Source organism: Perca flavescens, chromosome 1 (assembly GCF_004354835.1).
Source record: "Perca flavescens isolate YP-PL-M2 chromosome 1, PFLA_1.0, whole genome shotgun sequence".
Lineage (NCBI taxonomy): Eukaryota > Metazoa > Chordata > Actinopteri > Perciformes > Percidae > Perca > Perca flavescens.
Window position 1 is genome coordinate 602,337 of NC_041331.1, and position 18,511 is coordinate 620,847.

Genomic DNA, 18,511 nt, shown 5'->3' on the forward strand with positions numbered 1-18,511 from the left:
TTGAGTTTAAACTCATATAAAGAGGACAGCGATCTCAAGGAGACGGGGAGGCTATTCTACAGCCTGGGACCAACAACAGCGAAGGCTCCGTCTCCTCTTAACTTTAGACGCGAGCGTGGCTGGGACAGGTTATAGTTGCTCGTGGAGTTGGTGGTGACATGGGTCAGAGGGTATCAGACATCATAAAGGATGAACCAATCAATCGGCTCTGCTCCTATAGGCAGCTTGGTGTGTATATACAACACCTTTGGCTGGAAGGCCCGTGTTGAAAGTGTGTCTTATCATTTAGAGCAGACACTCACAGTGAATCAGAGGGTTTATGTTATACAAGGCTGCATTACAGAGCATTTTAATATGTCAGCAATATCTAAAAACATCTCATTTAAAGCTTACTATTCAGGGAGCACAGATATTATGCTCTCATCAATCTTTATTCTCCATGCCAAGCTCTTATCCTCTGGCAGAAGAAATGGGTACCCTAATGTAAACTAAATAATTCTAAACTATAGCCTTAATTTGGACCTACCTCAATTAAAACTTTAAATAATGTTGCTTGAGGCTGCAGGGAATAGCTTCATGATATGATGCATATAGGGTTGTGTGCTCACTGTTTGTGAAAGATGAGCAATAGATTGTGGCTGTGTGATGTGCTTCAATCTGACTACATATCACTTTGTTTATTTGTTTTATCGTAAGTATGTCATCTGTATGATAAAACAATATGTCAAGTATTATTTGTGAAGCATTTGAACTCAAGGCAAATATCCCTCTGGGGACAATAAAGTATAGCTTGCAAAATGGTCCCTATGATAGGTGAAAATTAAAACCTTGTCGTAGGACTATAGCAAACACATCGTTGGAAAGGTCTCCTGGAGAGTAACATATGTCAGTCTGGAGAGCATACATTACTCCTGCTTTGAAATATTGACCTCTGAACCTTGAACCCAGTCCATGTTTGAAGGCTTGTCATTTAGCAACAGAAGGTGCTACACACATAAAACCAGCTGTTATAAAAAGCTCTGGACCTCAGCTATCATGTAGATATGGTCACCAAAGTTTATCCACTGTAAGCACTGTCAAATATGGTAATAAGCTATTTTCACCTATTTAACGATTCTATTTTTAAAATCTGATGACACCAGTGTGTTCCCCATCCCAGAAAAACCCCAGGGTGTATCCGAAATTCTACACTTCCAACTTCTACTTATGAGAAATATATCAATATATTTAAAAACTACAACTCCCACTGTAGACACGTCCCAGAATCTGTTACAAAGCTTGAGCCCTTGTAGTTCTTCCGGGGTGGGTGGGAGGATGTGTTCGGCTCCTCTTTCTGCTGTCTGCCGCGACTGGGCTTCATTCTGTTTCAGATTGATGCCGCCCGCCGGCTGGCCGAGAACACAATACATGAGACAAATACATGAAACTGTATTTTATTATTGATGCTATCTTTATTGTTTAACTCCTCAAATACAACGTTAGAAAAAAACATCAATGTTACGAATATTATGTATTTGTATCTTTTCTATCCGCCGAGCGGTAATTACGACGTCACTTCCGGAGTCTTCAGCTGATTTCTTTTAAACGTTATTACGATGCATAACTTACTGGAACAAAACTGAGCAACGTGTTGTTGCTGGGGACAAAACTACTGATTATATATATTTATTACATGGCTTGCTTATATTCTAATGTACAATGCGGTCTGTTATTTTCTTGATAACAGACCGTTGCTATGTATAACACACCGTTGCCATGCATAGCAGAGCGTTGCCATGGACGCAGTTCTGTTCCCTCCGGAGGAGAGCTATCAATCGATCCGCTAGAAGAAGATTTGGCGTCGGGGTCCTGATCACCCCGTCGTTGTTGTATTCTCTATAACAACGCTCTACATGATCCCTTACGTACATTGAAGCGATATAGACCCGCTGATCGCCGTCTGATTCTGTGAATGAATGCCCGCATTGCATCGTGGGACATCGGCTTTGAATGCGCCCAGCTCGGCTCATATCGTAGCTTACTGTTCTGTCTTATTTACTGTAATATTTCACCGGTAATAAGACCAAAATAATATTATTAAAATAAAGAAATGCATACCATGATAACAGCTAAATACATGTTGAAAGATGTAGCGTTATAGTTTTAAAAATATCAATAAAAAACAAAGCAATCCAGCTTCCCTGGCCGAAATAGACCGAAATAATATCATTAAAAGAAATACATATAAACCGTGATATGATCTGGTGAATAAATGTTGATTAAAACAGCGGTTATTGGGCTAAAAATACCAATAATATCAAAGCTGTATCCAGGTTCTCTGCTGCAGCCGAGTGGCAGAAAGTTTCGTGATGGGATTACGTAAGATGCTTCTCATTGAAATACATTAGTATAAAAAACGTGACCCCAACACGAAAATCTTCACAATTACGTAATGGTATCACGTTTTAATAGATTTAATTTCGTAATGCCATCACGAACTGACGTGAGACTGGGTTGGTTTTTTTCTGCTACAAGCTAAGAAGCTAGGCATCGCGAACGTGTCTTTGGTGTCTTTGTAGCCTTTACAGAAGGTTTTATATCCAGCCTGGAAGTTGTGCCTCTTTACGGAGTTGTTCAGCAATAAATCCACACTCTTACATCCAAGATTTATCCACTTGATGTCCGTAATTCATCTCGTTTTCGGTCATTTCTGGCGCTAGCTTCTAGCCAACTTCACCGGCTAATAGCTACGAAGCTAAAGATTACAGGGATGTCTTTATTGTCTTCGTAGCCTTCACGGAAGGTTTTCTATCCAGCCTGGAACGCGTGCGTCTTTTCGGAGTTGTTCAGCAATAAATCCAAACGCTTACATCCAAGATTTATCCACTCGATGTCCATAATTTATCACTTTTTCGGTCATTTCTTCAGCTGGGTCTCTGTTACAGGGTGCTGCCGTGTAGTATAAATCTCCCATGATGCTTTGCAAGTGTGTTTACGTTTTTCATCAATGGACGTCCGTCACAGAAAGTGGAAAGGCGAGTTCACTGACCATAGGAAATCCGAAAATCAAGCGAGAACAAACAGTAAAGTGAGAAAGAGAGATAATGGCGTCACTGTTTAGATATTTGGGATACATTTGGGCCTTTTTTTGAAGAAATGTAAATAGTTTGTCATTTATATGAGTTATAACGTTCATTATGTTTATTTCTGCACTGGATGACTCCAAATATATAGGAGAACTGTTATAGACTACACAAATTCTTGTGTACCATTTCTCTGTGTGTGATATCAATACATTTGACATTATTATTTTGATTATTGGCAAAAGCGTCTGGACTTTTTTTGAAAAAATGTATATATTTTGTCAACTTTATAAGTTATAATGTTTATTTCTTCACAGTTTGACACCCAATATATATGGGAACTGATTTAGACAGGAGATTGGCTTAGCTTTTATTGTTCTGTGTGTGATATCAATAAATATCTGTGAGATTCATTTTCCGTTTTATTTATTTATTTGTTTTTAAGGTCATACAACCTTTTTTTACATTCAATTGACCTCACTACAGCACAAATATTCTAAAAGCCCAGTTTTTCCTGAAAAAAATGATGTACATTGATTGACTGTGGACAACAGGGTTGATGTTTTACAAGCTTTTTTAGAAAATAAAACCAGACGGAAAAGTAATTGTAAAAATGGCCTTAGGTTCTTGAGTGTTAAAGTCATAGTGTAGGCCTAGTGAAACCCATAGGCCATCATTCATTTCTAAAGCATCATACCATTTTTGAACTGATGATAAAGACCAGACCTGATATGAACTCTAAAGCAGTGGCTCCCAAACTGTTTCACTTCAAGGACCCCTAAAGTGACACAAATTAGACCCCATTTGATAAGATTGGGTCCCAGGGTTACCTGTCTTACCAGGATTTTTGCATTGAGATGTTTTATTACAGGAAATGTATGAAACCCATAACCAAAATAGTCACACATTCTGGAATTCTGTTACTTATGGATGGAATTATACTGAAAATAAATAATTCCCCTTTTTGCCTGCCTACCCGGACCTAACTTTGAAAACAACTGCTCTAGAGAGTTGACATTTGTCTTGGACTTGTATATTGTGACTAGACTAGTGAACATCTCTGCTGCCTACAACATGAGAACATTAAAACCTGGACATCTACTTTACGATATATTACCAATTCCAAGCAAATAAATGTTAAGAAAACATGTCTTGTTTTTCTGTCCAAAATGTGAATTAAATGACAGTGGTGTTTTTCAAAAAACCTGTAGAAATGGATAATTCACTTCCTGACAGATAAGTGATACAGAGAACTGATTATAACTGATTATATCATTATTGCCTATGTCAAAAAACAACAAATGGTCTGCGGCTAAACACTGGCTTCATCAGCGACAGATTTATGAATAAAGCATGGCAGGGTTAGCCACCCTCATTTTCATGACTACTGTTCCTGCTGCCAGCGGTTGCCCTTGCTGGTGGTGTGTGTGTGTGTGTGTTTTTGCGTTTTTGTGACAGAGTCATTCATCTCACTGACACCTTTCAGAACCCTGCTGACCTACAGCCATAGTAAGGTTTTTAATAAGCGAAGTCATAATGTGAGCAATCTCTGCCAAGGGCTGCTAAATACCCATCACTGATTGGATGACCCCTTCAGATCTTTTGTTGTTTGACCTGTGGCTCAAAGCAGTAATCATCAGGTTTTGGCTGTTGAAGAAGCCTGTACTTTGAGACACACTAAAACAAAGGATTCTGTCTTTATTATTACATCTGAATGTTGAGGTTAGGACAGCACATTTTACAGCACAGTCTGGAGTGTGGCTGTATAGTTTGTGACTACAGAAAAGCAGGAATCAATGACTGTAGTCCCATTGTCACAGGGCCAACAGTGAGTAGCATTTCTACCTTATTTTGTGTTTGTCGCAAATATTCCCACTTGTCTCACTCTTTTTTTTTGTCCCAATCATGGTGAAATCTTTGGGAGGTGAGGAAATTCAGTCAACTGTTTCAGCCAAGCCAAAAAGGTTCTGGGGACTGAGAGACGTGCTGCCGCTTTGAGCTTTGGGTTGAAGTCATTTCAGAGCAGTAATGTTCCCCTTTCTCTGCGAGCAGGTTACCTATAACCACTCTGTCAGCTTTCTGAAAAATCCTCGGCAGGGGATTGCCAGCTATAAAGTGTGCATTAAACAAATCTATCATGGAGCCAGATCATTTGCTGGGATTGGCACTGGTGTCCAATAATACAGTCTGCTTTCTCCAATTTCAAATGACAGACAGGGAAATGGGCATAATAAACACATTTTACCTCCCAACACATATTCTCTCTTTCTCCCTCTTTCTCTTATTATGGTTTAATCTTCACATCTATCACTTTCATATTGAACACGGAGGGTTTTCAATTTAGCCAAGCTATGATTATGTTTCCTATTTCGATTGTCATGAGAAAAAGAAAAAAATCCTAAGTGTTGATGGCCTGTTTTGTTCTTTTATTGTATCGCTGGACTCTCTCTAACCTCACCACCGGGACTGATTTGCGTATGAATGTGTTTTTATGTTTCACCATTTTAATTTTGCAGCAGGAAAACCTTGGGCACTCTGAAATGGATAGGTAGAACATTTATAGGTGTGCTTCTTGAACGAAATAAAGGATTTGCACAGGGGAGGACAAAAGAAATGGCTCTTGCTTTCAGGTGAAAGGATGCAGGTTGTTAGGTTGCTTGGAGAGCTGTGGGATTATTTCACTGTTTCATGTTGAACGTTATCATGGGCAGGCAGACTGATTTGGGCTAAAACCAGCAATGCATCACAACACCTAACCAAGGTCAAGCACTTTCTCTTTGTCTGTCTCTCTCTGCCTGTCTCCTCCAGTCCTAGGAAGATTTGTTCAGGAAAAAGTGAGATGAAATGTCAAGAGCAGAGTGATTGCCTGGAAAAGGGAGATCCTAATTAACTCTCTTTGGTGAAGTTCTCCCTCTGCCTCTCTCACACCCGGTGTGCCCGTATGAATCTTTCATCTCATCCTCCATGCCTCGCCTCTGAGGACACGGCTCCGCTCGCAAAGCCAACCAAAGGACAGACGGATACAACGAAAGCAAAGGTCAAAAAATAAACAGTTTGGCTGTGAATGACAGACTCTCTCTGGAACGGAGACAGACAGGAAACCAATCCCTGCAGGACTATATCCAAAGCACAAGCAAGTTGCACAGAAGAAGTGACATCAACTAGTGGCTTGTCATGAAAAATAAATGATATTGACCATACTCGGGATATAATGTGGTTTGTTTTGGTCTTTATTTCCTGTATATTTAATATTTTACTGTGGAAAAAATGAATTGTTTTGAGCTGAAGTGATTTGCTTGTCAAGGTCTTTAAAATGTGTGTTTACTTGGTTGTCTCCCTTTCATATTAAATATACCTCTGGGTTTTCTCACTTCTCACTGAGTCGGAAAAAACGTTTAAAAAAAAAGTTTACTATATTACTTGGTGTTATAAAGTTATGCAGGAATGAGTCCTAAACACAGGAAATGAGTTTTTGAAGTTCATGTTTGCACTTCCGGTTCCCTCGTGTCGAAGTCAATGGGTTTTTTGACTGGGTTTTTCGTTAGATGCCTGAAATAAGGTCTGTGGTTAACACAAGCCTAAGATATTTTCACATTTTGTTTTACGACCTAAAATACGTCGCTACCACACTGTTTCATCTTGTACGTCTCTTAAAAAAGATGGTTACAAGCAAGTTGCTAAATGAGACTACAGAGGTTGTTGGAGATATTAAACGTCACCGTCAACCTAATGGTGTACCACAGAGCCTTTTTTCTGCAATATTCCAATGGAAAAATCCCATTGGCTTTTTGATGAGGGAACCAGGGCGATGCTAACTTCCAAAAATATGTCTTCCCTGCAGCACTCTATTGAGCTTTATTTAATATTGCAATATTTGACATTAAAGCTATAATGTGTAGTTTCTGTCGCCCCCATGAGGAATTCAAAGTAATGACAACAAAACTGCTGGGGCATCCACATGATACAAGCCTTCAGTGAACACACACCACACTGTTGCTAGTAGCCAAGGAGGACAAAGAGGATTAAAAAAACATGACAGACTCTTCAGAAGAGGTCATTATTTTCGCTCGATTTTCGCCGGACACCCCAACCTCCTGAACATAGTCCTACTGAGAAATCCAGAGAGAGTTGTGTGCAGCTGATAGTCTTAATTAACTTTGTAGCAACTCATATGGCAATGGCTTGAATGTAACGGATGTTTATTAATATCAAAAAGTTACGCACTAAAGCTTTAAAATGCTAACTCATAGATCCTCACATTCACATTGTGAAAAGTTCAGACTAGAGGAGAACGATTTGTAAAATATTTTTTTTTATATCAAAAGAGTGCAATTTTCAAATGGTAAAAGGCAGGATTGTTATTATATCTTACATAATTAACAAGCGGTAGTTTACTCAGTTGCAGTTCAAAACACCACCAGAGTGATTGGGTCTTGTGGAAGCGTAAATGAATTAAAGCTGCGAGCAGCGATGGACGGGCCCTCGCGCCTCTGCGCGCGTCGGGGTTACCAGCGGACGCCGCTCCTTGCGACCGTGCATTTGCGCGGCACTCAGACGCCACAAATCGTCGACAATGAAAAGGGAACTCCCTGCCGAGTTCAACGATAGCTCACACAAGACTCTACGTCATACGGTTCATTAGCTGTGAAAAGGGGCATGGCAAAAGCGTAGGGGACGGGTCAAACCATCACCAATTAAAAAGGAAGTCTGTGCTGAGTTCAATGATACCTCACATAAGACTCTACCTTAAACGGGTCAAAAGTTATGAAAGGGGGCGTGGCTTAACCATAGGGGGCGGATCAAACCATCACCAATTAAAAAGGAACTCTCTGCTGAGTTCAAATAAACCTCACACAAGACTCTACCTTAGATGGGTAAGGTTTTATGAAAGGGGGGGTGGCTTAAGCATAGGGGGTGGGCCAAACCATCACCAATGAATAAGGAAGTATATGAGTAAGTGGGCGTGGTCATATTATTGGGGGCGGCTCAGTATCACATGTAGACCACAAATTCTAAGTTTCATGTAAATCGGATGATGTTTGTCATATAAGGCGCATTTCCTGTGGCCAGGGGGGGGCGCTATGACCAAAAGTCAATTTTGGCCTGTAGGTGTCCTCAGGCCTGGACCCTTGTCCATCGTGAGAAATTTCGGGCAGATTCGACAACGTACACTCAAGTTACAACAACTTCTTTGTTCATCGCTAAACACTCAAAATGGCCGCCACGCCACGCCCACACCGTCTGACGAAAAGTTTTTCTTTTAACAACTTTTCATCTTTAACGTCTTAAGATGGCACAGACCGAGTTTGAAGTTGATCGGATGAAATCTCTAGGAGGAGTTCGTTAAAGTACGACATGTGGAAATGGCCAAAATTTTTCGAACTTTGAAATCAAAATGGCGGACTTCCTGTTGGGTTTAGGATATGGCTCTAATGAAGGTTTTTGTACATCGTAACATGTTACATATGTCTGCCAAGTTTCGTGGGTCTACGTTAAACGCACTGCAGGGGCTCAATTTCTTTAACTTTCTAGGGGGCGCTAGCGAGCCATTTTTGGGCCGCTATTCCCGAAACCCTTAAAATACGGAAATTTTCACCAGACTTGATGCGACCAAAATTTGGTGAGTTTTTGAATATATTAAGCCCCTCAAAAAGCCAATTTACTTGCAGAAAATAATTCCTTCAGTTTCAATAGGGCCTTCGCTGCTGTCGGCGCTCGGGCCCTAACTAGCTGTTTTTAGACAGATAGCTAGCATGTAGTTTAAAGTGGCTATTTGTAACTTTCAGTTTGTGTTGATTTCAGCCCCTTTGGACAAAAGCTGTAGTGTTTTTACCAAAGGTCAAGGAGTTAGCGTTACCAGGAGGTCATACTATAGTCGTGATGAATATTTCGCTCAGACAGAAAATCATTCATTTACAATCAGAGGTGTCAAAAGTATTCACATTCATTACTCAAGTAGAAGTATAGATACTAGGGTTTGAAAAGACTTTTGTAGAAGTTGAAGTATCAACTCAAGCTTTTTACTTAAGTAAAAGTGTAAAAGTACTGGTTTCAAAACTACTTAAAGTATAAAAGTAAAAGTAATGTAAGGCAGAGATCTTCAACAAGGGGTCCTCAAAGTCATTGCAGGGGCCCTCCAAATTATTGTAAATTTGTGAGTCTTTTTATTATCTTTGAGTCTTTTAAAATTAAAATGCCTTAACATAATTCCAACATATTATTAGCAAATATAAATTCCCACTGATGATAAGCTTACTGGCCTATAGGTAAGGTAGTCACTAAGATATCAGCCCACAGATACAGTTAATCCTAGATTTACTGTGCCACATACAGTATGTCACATACAGTATGTAACATTAAAATATGATTTATAAAATCATGCCAACAATTAATATTTTAATGGCTTATGAAAAAAGGGTATGTAAGAAGGCTTTAGGTTGCCCTAACAGTTATTGTAGGCCCAGTTTAATATGCAACTTAATTTCATACAATATGTAGTAGGGGGTCCCTGCTACATCTCACTTTAAGTTAAGGGATCCTTGGCTTAAAAAACGTTGAAGACCCCTGATGTAATGGGGAAACAATGCCATTAAGGACAACAGCTTAACCCCAAAACGTTAGGACAAAATCATATGACTATAATAATGTTATATTAAAATCATACCTGCAAACTCAGAAGGGCTGAAAAAGGTGACGCATCTCTTCTTTGTTTATCAGACAACGGCAGCTACAGTCTGGTGTCACAATCCTCTCCAGTGAAATACAGACACACTTTACACCGTTTAGCTGTCCGTTTTAACCGTGTTTACTCCAGCTGCTAGCTAACCGTAGGCTAACGTTAGCTGCTGCCAACTGTAGTGTTAACTAGCGTCCCGTGCGGTGATGTTTCAGTTCCCTCTAACGTCCGTTTTCGGAGCATTAGAGAGAAGCGCAGGCATCTAAGTGGCACCGAAATAAGGCACCTAAATCCGCGTTGCTATTCGGTCCGGTAGATAACGGTCGTTAAAGCACCGGGTCTGTGCAGGTTTGATGGATCGCGTACAAACCAATAGGGTGTCGGAATGACTATGTTTGTACTTCTCATCCAACCACAATCACATTCACTCTATCCGGATGGAGCGATTTATCTGGATAGGGTTTTTGTGTGTGTGTGTTTGAACGATGACTGACGAGCCGGAATGAAAACAAGCCGAACTGAAATATGAGTAACGAGGCTATTTTTAAAATGTAAGGAGTAGAAAGTACAGATAATTCCGTGAAAATGTAAGGAGTAGAAGTAAAAAGTATGCTGTAAAATAATTACTCCAGTAAAGTATAGATACCCAAAATTTCTACTTAAGTAAGGTAACGAAGTATTTGTACTTCGTTACTTGACACCTCTGTTTACAATAAGAGAATACATTACAGATGCATCGTTGCATTTCAAGTGCTGCATACTGTACGTGTGCGCTAAATGGAAGGGGGACATAATTTAATATAGGCTACTCGCGTACATCGTGCAATCTAAAATTATTTTATGAATGAAATAGACGTATAACATACCTGACGGCCAATTCAGGGTGGGTTTTGAATCATTTACTGTCCCGTAATTGTCTCCATCTGTTGAAAGCCCAGCCAAGATTGACTTGGATTTTTCCAGTTCTCTTTCCCTTTTTATCTTTTAGTTGTACTTTGTTTAATTTTCTTTTTTCTGTGATGGCCCTGCCCCAGTATCAGCCATAACTACAGCAGATAACTTCTCCAATACAGGACCTCCAGGATTCAGATTTGTGAAGCAGTAGGCCTAAAGTTGGCCTTTCTTTGGTTTGAAAAGGAGAACCCTTGGGGGATGTCAAACAAAGCATATTGTCTTTGACTCTGGAAAAGGATGAGAACCAGAAGGTTTCGGATCCATCAGAGGCCCACAGAGGAGCTTTCTCCAGGGATGGATCATAAGCAGCCGCTTGCAGAGTTCAGAGATCAAAGCCAACCAATTATACCTGAACTTACACCTCTCTCTCTATTCACGTTCTGCACTGAACGACTGTAAACCCACTGCTACTGGCTGGTGTATCCCAGGTACTTTTAATACAGTCCATCACCACTGACAATGTATGTACAAATGCTACAGAGGCAGTCTGTACATTTACTTGGTAAATAAAGAAATGTGGATCCTCATTCTCATCCTCAATGGAAATAAGCATTTGCCTAAATAATACCATGGTTAAAAAAAAAAAATTGACCTGCATTTATCGTGGGCGTGAACACTGATCTTTTATTCATCTTTTTCTGTTAAACATTCTATTCATCTTATGAGTTCATCTCATTTAATTTATATAACAACATGCTAATTCTGCCCACATAAATCTAAACAGATCTTTACTCATGCCCAGTTGAGGCTTTTGACGAAAGCAATGATGTATTCAATTGATGGAGCTCTTCACTGCTCAGTATATTGAACTGGGCCGTATCTGTAAAGGTCAAGTGCTTCACTGAAATATACTGAGGTGCAAAAAAGTCATCCATCAAAGACGACATGGATGTGGCATGCATGGTTAATGAAGGCAGGCCGGCCATCACATGTATTATCTGTGCTTGAAGTTGATTGATGGGAGATGAGCAGATACCTGTAAAAAGCATCACTTATTATTATTATTATTATTATTATTATTATTATTATTATTATTATTATTATTATTACAGTGGGGATTATTACAAAGTAGGAAAAAAAGAGTCTTATTTATGCACAGGATTAGATTTAGTTTCCTTATCTTCATAGAATCTGCTAGCGTTCATTATATTGATCTGTGCTTGTTTGCATGGATTGGCAATAAGCTGATTGAGTCATATTTCTAAAAATATGCAGGGATGTGTCATGATGAATGAGTCAATTTTTCTGTGCGCATATTGCTTGATGCACATTAAGACAAAATAAACAGTAAAAACCCAGTAAATGACTGCCCAGCTTGTGGTCTGAGGTAGGACTTGATTGAATGAGATGGCGTCTGGAAAGCGAAGAGTCTTCCACTGATGTTTATCGAGGAGGATATTGAAATGGGAATGGGTTCTGTATTATTTGATTTTCTGACTCAACCACGTTTTCCCACTCATGGTAAAATTGCATTTTCTGTAAATGTGCATACCTTATCGAAATCTTGTCTTTCAATTTGCTTCAATATCTATTTTTTTAATGGGGCAAAGTCTGTACATTTACAATAAATAAGAAGTCACATTCACAACAGTAAAGTGTGGTGACGGATGCCTTACCAAACCAAACGATGAAGCAGCACAGACTACATGTACAGACGAGGTGATATACACTATATTGTGTAACTTTATATTTCAGTATCAATACTGTCCTGCATTACAGTGTTTGTTACATGGTCTTTCCACGTAAAACTGCTTCTCTACAGCTATCTTATTTGAAATATCAACCTGCAACATGCACCTACCTTTTACTTTGATGCCTTGCAAACAAACATAGTGGCTATTAGCATACATCCTGTGTTTTCACACTGCTGTGTGTGAGCAACACACTCTTGTACTGTGTTGACTATTAAATGACAAGAGGTAAACCTTCATACACAGCTTCAGTAGCGCATGTTTAAGTGTCTGCTGTGCCTTGTGAATAGTTGCCACACATCTGCATGATTTAGGAACTGCCACCATCAGCTTCAGACTTCCAGGGGATCTGCTTTTGCTTATGTATTTTTTAAGAATTCAACACCAACAGAAGTATTAAAAAGAAATTGTAATAATACAATGTTGTGTGGTTCATGTAGGCTTTGTTTACCTCTGTATATGCTTTTAGATTAAGGACCAAATATACTAAAAGAAACACCTTTTTATCTGTTAACAGAGTGCACAGTTCTTTAATACTTGAAACATCCTACTGCTTTTATAATGAAAGGATCATTCTAGACCAATGCCAGGCCAATCCTTACTGTGCTTAGCCTTTAATTTGGGGGGTTCCCAATTCTCTGTGTCTGTATTAAATTGACTTAGTTAAATACCATCTTCAATGGGGACTTACTGCAGATGCTGTTGTTTTGGCACTGTGCCTTCCATTTCATCGTGCTCGTAGAGCCCATTTTAAATTAACTTGACAGTGGTATATTTGGTCTGCTGTGGCTTTTAGATTAGAGAGTCAGACTGGTGAGAATGTCGCCAAACCGTTAGTCCGATGGATTTCAAACTTGACAGGTGTCTTGACGTGCCAAGTTTGACGTTGTTTGGATAAGAAATGCAAAAGATTGTTAAATATATATTGGTAAAAGAAGCACACATTGGCTTTTGTCACTCTAGCTGCTGGCCACTCACACTGGCTGCACACAGTGCACACTGACTGACTGACTGACTGACTGACTGACTGACTGACCTGTTTGAGTCGTGACTCACTCGGATCTTTCACCCGACTCTTTAAATTAACTCATGAGTTGCTCATACTACACGAGACCTCCCTCTCTCTTTCTGCGTAGACACACACACACACACACACACACACACACACAAACAGTCCGGTTCTGGTGGCGATTAATGTGCTGTTTAGCGTTCATAAGACACAAGACAACACCGTCTCTCTCTCTCTCTCTCTCTCTCTCTCTCTCTCTCTCTATATATGTCTCACACACACACACACACACAGCTTCTGGTGGTTGATGAACGCAGATATGTGCTGTTTAGCATTCATAACGGGCGGGGTGGGTAGGGCACTGCCATGAGTCCATGAGGCTAATGTCTGATTACTCCACATTTTCATTGTGACATTTTGTGATTACATTCTTAATCTGCAACGTTCTCTGTCAGCTAAATCAGTAAGTTAGTAGTAGGGTATACAGGGGAGTTGTATTTGAAGTGGTTTGGGGTTCTGTAAGTCCTTTTGGGGTAGGCTACAATTTGGTTTTGATGAATTCTATAAGCAGCAATACCACAGGCCAAGCAATCGAGAGTTCCAAACAGGCACATTTTCAACGGGCACTGTACTAGTGAACATAATTCTTAGGAACTAAGGCAAGGCAACTAGCATGGTGGAAGAAGAGATTCCAGTTTCTCTATAAAAGGCAATAATTCACTGCAGCTGAAAGAGATGTTTTCAGAAATGGGTATTCAAAACATAAAGTTCATAACTTTTCTATTGGCTGTGGAATAGTATTCTGTGAAATGTAGAAAATAACTAACTGAAGCGAGGAAGAGTTGGTACATAATAAATTAACACTTCATCCCAACACCAAAAATGCATTGGCCATGATAACAAATGTGTCTCTGAGGCTGGTGCTATCCCTAAATGGAAAAACAGCATGCATGCCTGTCTGCTGCAATCACCTTTTACAGAAGCATGTGGCTAAAATAAAATACAATGTTGCAACAAAAGGTAAAATGGGGTTTCATTGTGTTAAATGGGATACAATTTAGACTGGTAGTCTAACCATTGTGCTCTTCCCATCCCTGCTGTAGTTTCTGCCCTCAACAGGGTGTACTGTTAAGAATCTGCTAGGTTTCTTCTCATCTTTCTTCCCTTCTTTAATCTTGACCTGAGTGTTTTGGTTTTACTGAGTGAAGTGTGTTTTTAAGCCTTGGTGAAGGAGAGACAAGGTTCTTTGAGTCCCAGTAGATCTGATATGTTTCTGATGAGACCCCTTAACAAACTATACCCTTATTTGAAGCTCCACATAAAGTGAGATCTTGATATCTGTAGGATACAGCTATATGCTTCTCCGTGAACTTTTTTGTGAAGGTTTTCTGCTGTCGACATTATCAGGCTTGGTTAATAACAGAATACATGGAACGGCCTTACGTAGTTAGGATAAAAAAGGGAACTGTATTCAATTAAAAGTTACAGGGGAAAAACATATATTATTAGATTACCAATACATTTAGTAAATGTTGGGATTATTAGCAGGATTAGAATACCTTTTTTTTTTTTTGATTATTTTTGGGGCATTTTTAGGCATTTATTGACAGGACAGCTGAAGAAATGAAAGGAGAGAGAGAGGGGGGATGATATGCAGCAAAGCACTGCAGGTCAGAGTCGAACCCGCGGCTGCTGCGTCGAGGAGTAAACCTCTATATATGGGCACCCACTCTACCAACTGAGTTATCCAGGCGCCCAGGATCAGAGTTTTAAAATACATTTTTAAAATAAAGAAGGATATACTACATACACATGTGCACACATGAACTTGTGAAAAAGTTCACAAGTCTCACACAATACAACTCTGGTGTTGAGTGAAACCACAGATAGCAGTGAAACCATATGTAGTTTGGGGTGAGTTTTAGTTTTGATAAAGTCTGTGCATTTGATGAGTACAGCCATCCAGGTATCCGTTCCATCTGCAGTCTCTAACTGGAGTGATGGTTCACACCGCTAAGCCACAATTACACAAGGCAGATCCACTTGTTAAATGTTGTGCAACCAGTATCAGACTGTAACAAATAACCACAGAAGCTCCTTATGTGGACATCAAATGTGTCATTTTGATTATCTAGGCTATTCTACACAGTTCTCCAAGCGTGTTGGAGACGGACACATTGAAATTAACAAAAGTGTGTTTGGCACGCTCCCGATGCACATGGCAGGCACTTGACTGCGATCTGGCACACAGTCTGTATGTTATGTTTTTTTTTCTGTTTAGTTTTGACCGATATATAATATTTTGATACTTTAATGTAGGGTACTGACTACATTTTTTAACAGGTAAAAGGTTAAAAGTAACCCTCCTAACCCTGGTTATTATTATTGGTTATTACCCCACATTCAAGACAAAAACAAATTTAGAATGAACAACAATCTGGGCATTAGAATATTTTGGAGTTTTGATGTCATCACAAATGGCTTGTTTAATTTTCTCAAGACTTCAGTTAGAGCCACTGTACAGTAGGTTTTGAGCATTTTACTTACAAATATTGGATTAAGCATGGAGGCAGAATGAAGCGTCTGCCACTTGGACATCTGTCCTACCTAGTGGCTTATTGCTTTCCTTTATAAGAGAGGAGGTCTTACATTAATGAGAACTGTGTAACCAGAATGCTTCAGGCTAACATTGACTTTTAGCTGTTTACTTGACCGTCTTCCTCTGGAAAGCAGTCAGGCCAGACAAGCCGTTATGATGTCATTAAACGTTAGCATCGGCCTGCTGAAGGACTTGATCTGGTCACTGTAACAGGGGCAAATTAGCCGCGAGGCAGACAATGAAAATACTACAGCACTTTAAGCAGTGGAGTGAAGAGGCCTCGCTTACTTGGTTCCATTATCTGCAATTTTAACATTAGAAAAGAAAGATGCAGGTGCCTTTTTGAGATCATTCAGGTGACTTATGTACAGGCCATAGTAAAGATTAAGGCTCTTAGGGAATAGTGGCTTCAATACATTATGGTTCATTTTTATGGTGGTTTTGAACAGAAACTGGCATCTGCAAAAAAACAGGATTAAGCAGAGCAAAACAAATTAAATTAGAAAAAAACTTACCTGAATAGAACAGAAAAGGAAAACAATGAATAATGTTATGAATACTGCTTCAGGTAGTCATGCAGCGATGTGCTTTATAATGAACAAGTTTCCTTACTCAGTAACAAACCCTGCGCTGATCATAAATTCAGTTACATCAAAAAGTAGGACTTTAAGTGCATTGTTTTGTCAGGGCTGAACGCGCCCCATGTGTGTAAATAACCCCCTTGTTTGTCATTTGGAAGTTAGGTCGTTTGGTAATGTTGCTTTTCCTTATTCTGTCTTATTTTCTATACAGCCATTCTACCATATTCAAAACATGTCAGAATCAAATTGAGAATGATGTATTGAAAGAAAATACAGGGGCTCAATGTATGCTTTTCCCAGGCATTTTGATTTCTTCCCACAGTCATAAATATCAGATGGAACATTTAGAAAATGTTGGCCTGTGATTTGACCAATCAGGATGTTTTTCTGCCTCTTAACAATGCATGCTGGGATACTTCTGACCACTGCCATCCCACACAGAACTCAAGTTGCACAAAATTTGGATTTCAGTACCCAGTAATATTGTAAGACAATGTCAGTAAAGTAATATACCAACCCTGAGAAAAGAACAGCACCTCACACCTGTAAGTAAAGCTCTGGGCTGGGAGCTCACTAACTGCTGATTACAATCCTGTTTGCATTTCACTCCTAATTATTGAATGTCCCTTCCTGTGACGAGCAGATTTCCACCCAAATCAGTGTCCATACCTGAATTTAATTTAAGTAAATAGGGTAAATCAATGGCATCTCAGTCAGAGGTATCAGACTACTTTCCCGTTAACAACCCAAACTTTTGATTTAATAAGATGGCTGCTTCTATACATACAAATTGAACATAGTGCAGCTTTGAATACTACAAATATTATAAAATCTAGCTGCTTTGATGTCACAGTAAAAACAGCATTCACCCATGCTCAGACTCCATGTCATGGAGAACATGTTTCCCTGGTTCATCTGTTAGCGGCCAATCCCTCGGGCCTCTTCTGATGTCCCTTTGACTCTATCTGCTATACTGCAGTCAGACAAGCATACTACTTGACTAAGAAATCAGCCAGGAGACACTACCCCCCCCCCCCCACACCTTGATAACATCTCCCTGCCGCATTGCTAGCCGCCATAGCATTCGGCAGCTGGTCCATCCTATTCATTCACAACCCACAGAGGATGAGAGACAGTGTGTGCCACATGCATGTGAAAGCAGCTGACTGTGAGACTCAACTGATAATCCTCTCAAAATGGTGAGGGATAGGCGGTGTTTGGTAATACTATAGCAGGTACAGTAATAGTAAAGTACTATTCTATATGGGTAGAACTGGATAAAGGTAGACCACCAAGCTGACATGTGGCTGACAATGAAATTATAATAAAACATAATTGACTGTCCGCAGACAACTGTGTATTATCAAAATTCTTTGCATGTAAAAAAAAATGGTTCATTGATTTCAGGTAGACAAAAGCAGTTTAGTAATTTCTAACTGGAGACTACAGTGTTTCCCATTCATTGATATATTTATGGCAGCCCGCCACAATGTCAACAATGACCGCCTATTGATTTTCTATTGTTTTACTATTTAAAATGGGTAAAAAAAAGGATTGTTTTGCTCAGCCCATCCTTGCCCTCTCTCTCTCTCTCTCTCTCTCTCTCTCAAACATTAACTGACCCATTCTGTGAATAGCCCCTCCTCTCTGTGCCTGACGGCTTGTCCTCAGTAAGCCCCTGGCTTTACCCTACATCTCCGGCAACGGCTTTCATGAGTTCAAAGTATGTCTGTTTCTGTCGTTTTTCAGATAGAGACTATTGTTACCCACAATAGCTGACAGTAACTGACATTAGCTCGCCAAAACAGTTACAGCAAGTTAAAACTGAAAAAACAACTGACTTGATTGATAAGGGAAAATGTAACATCAGAGTGATCTAAAACAACCCTGTTCAGCTGCTAAGCTTACACAGGCCTAGTTGGACATTCAGTGCAGATGT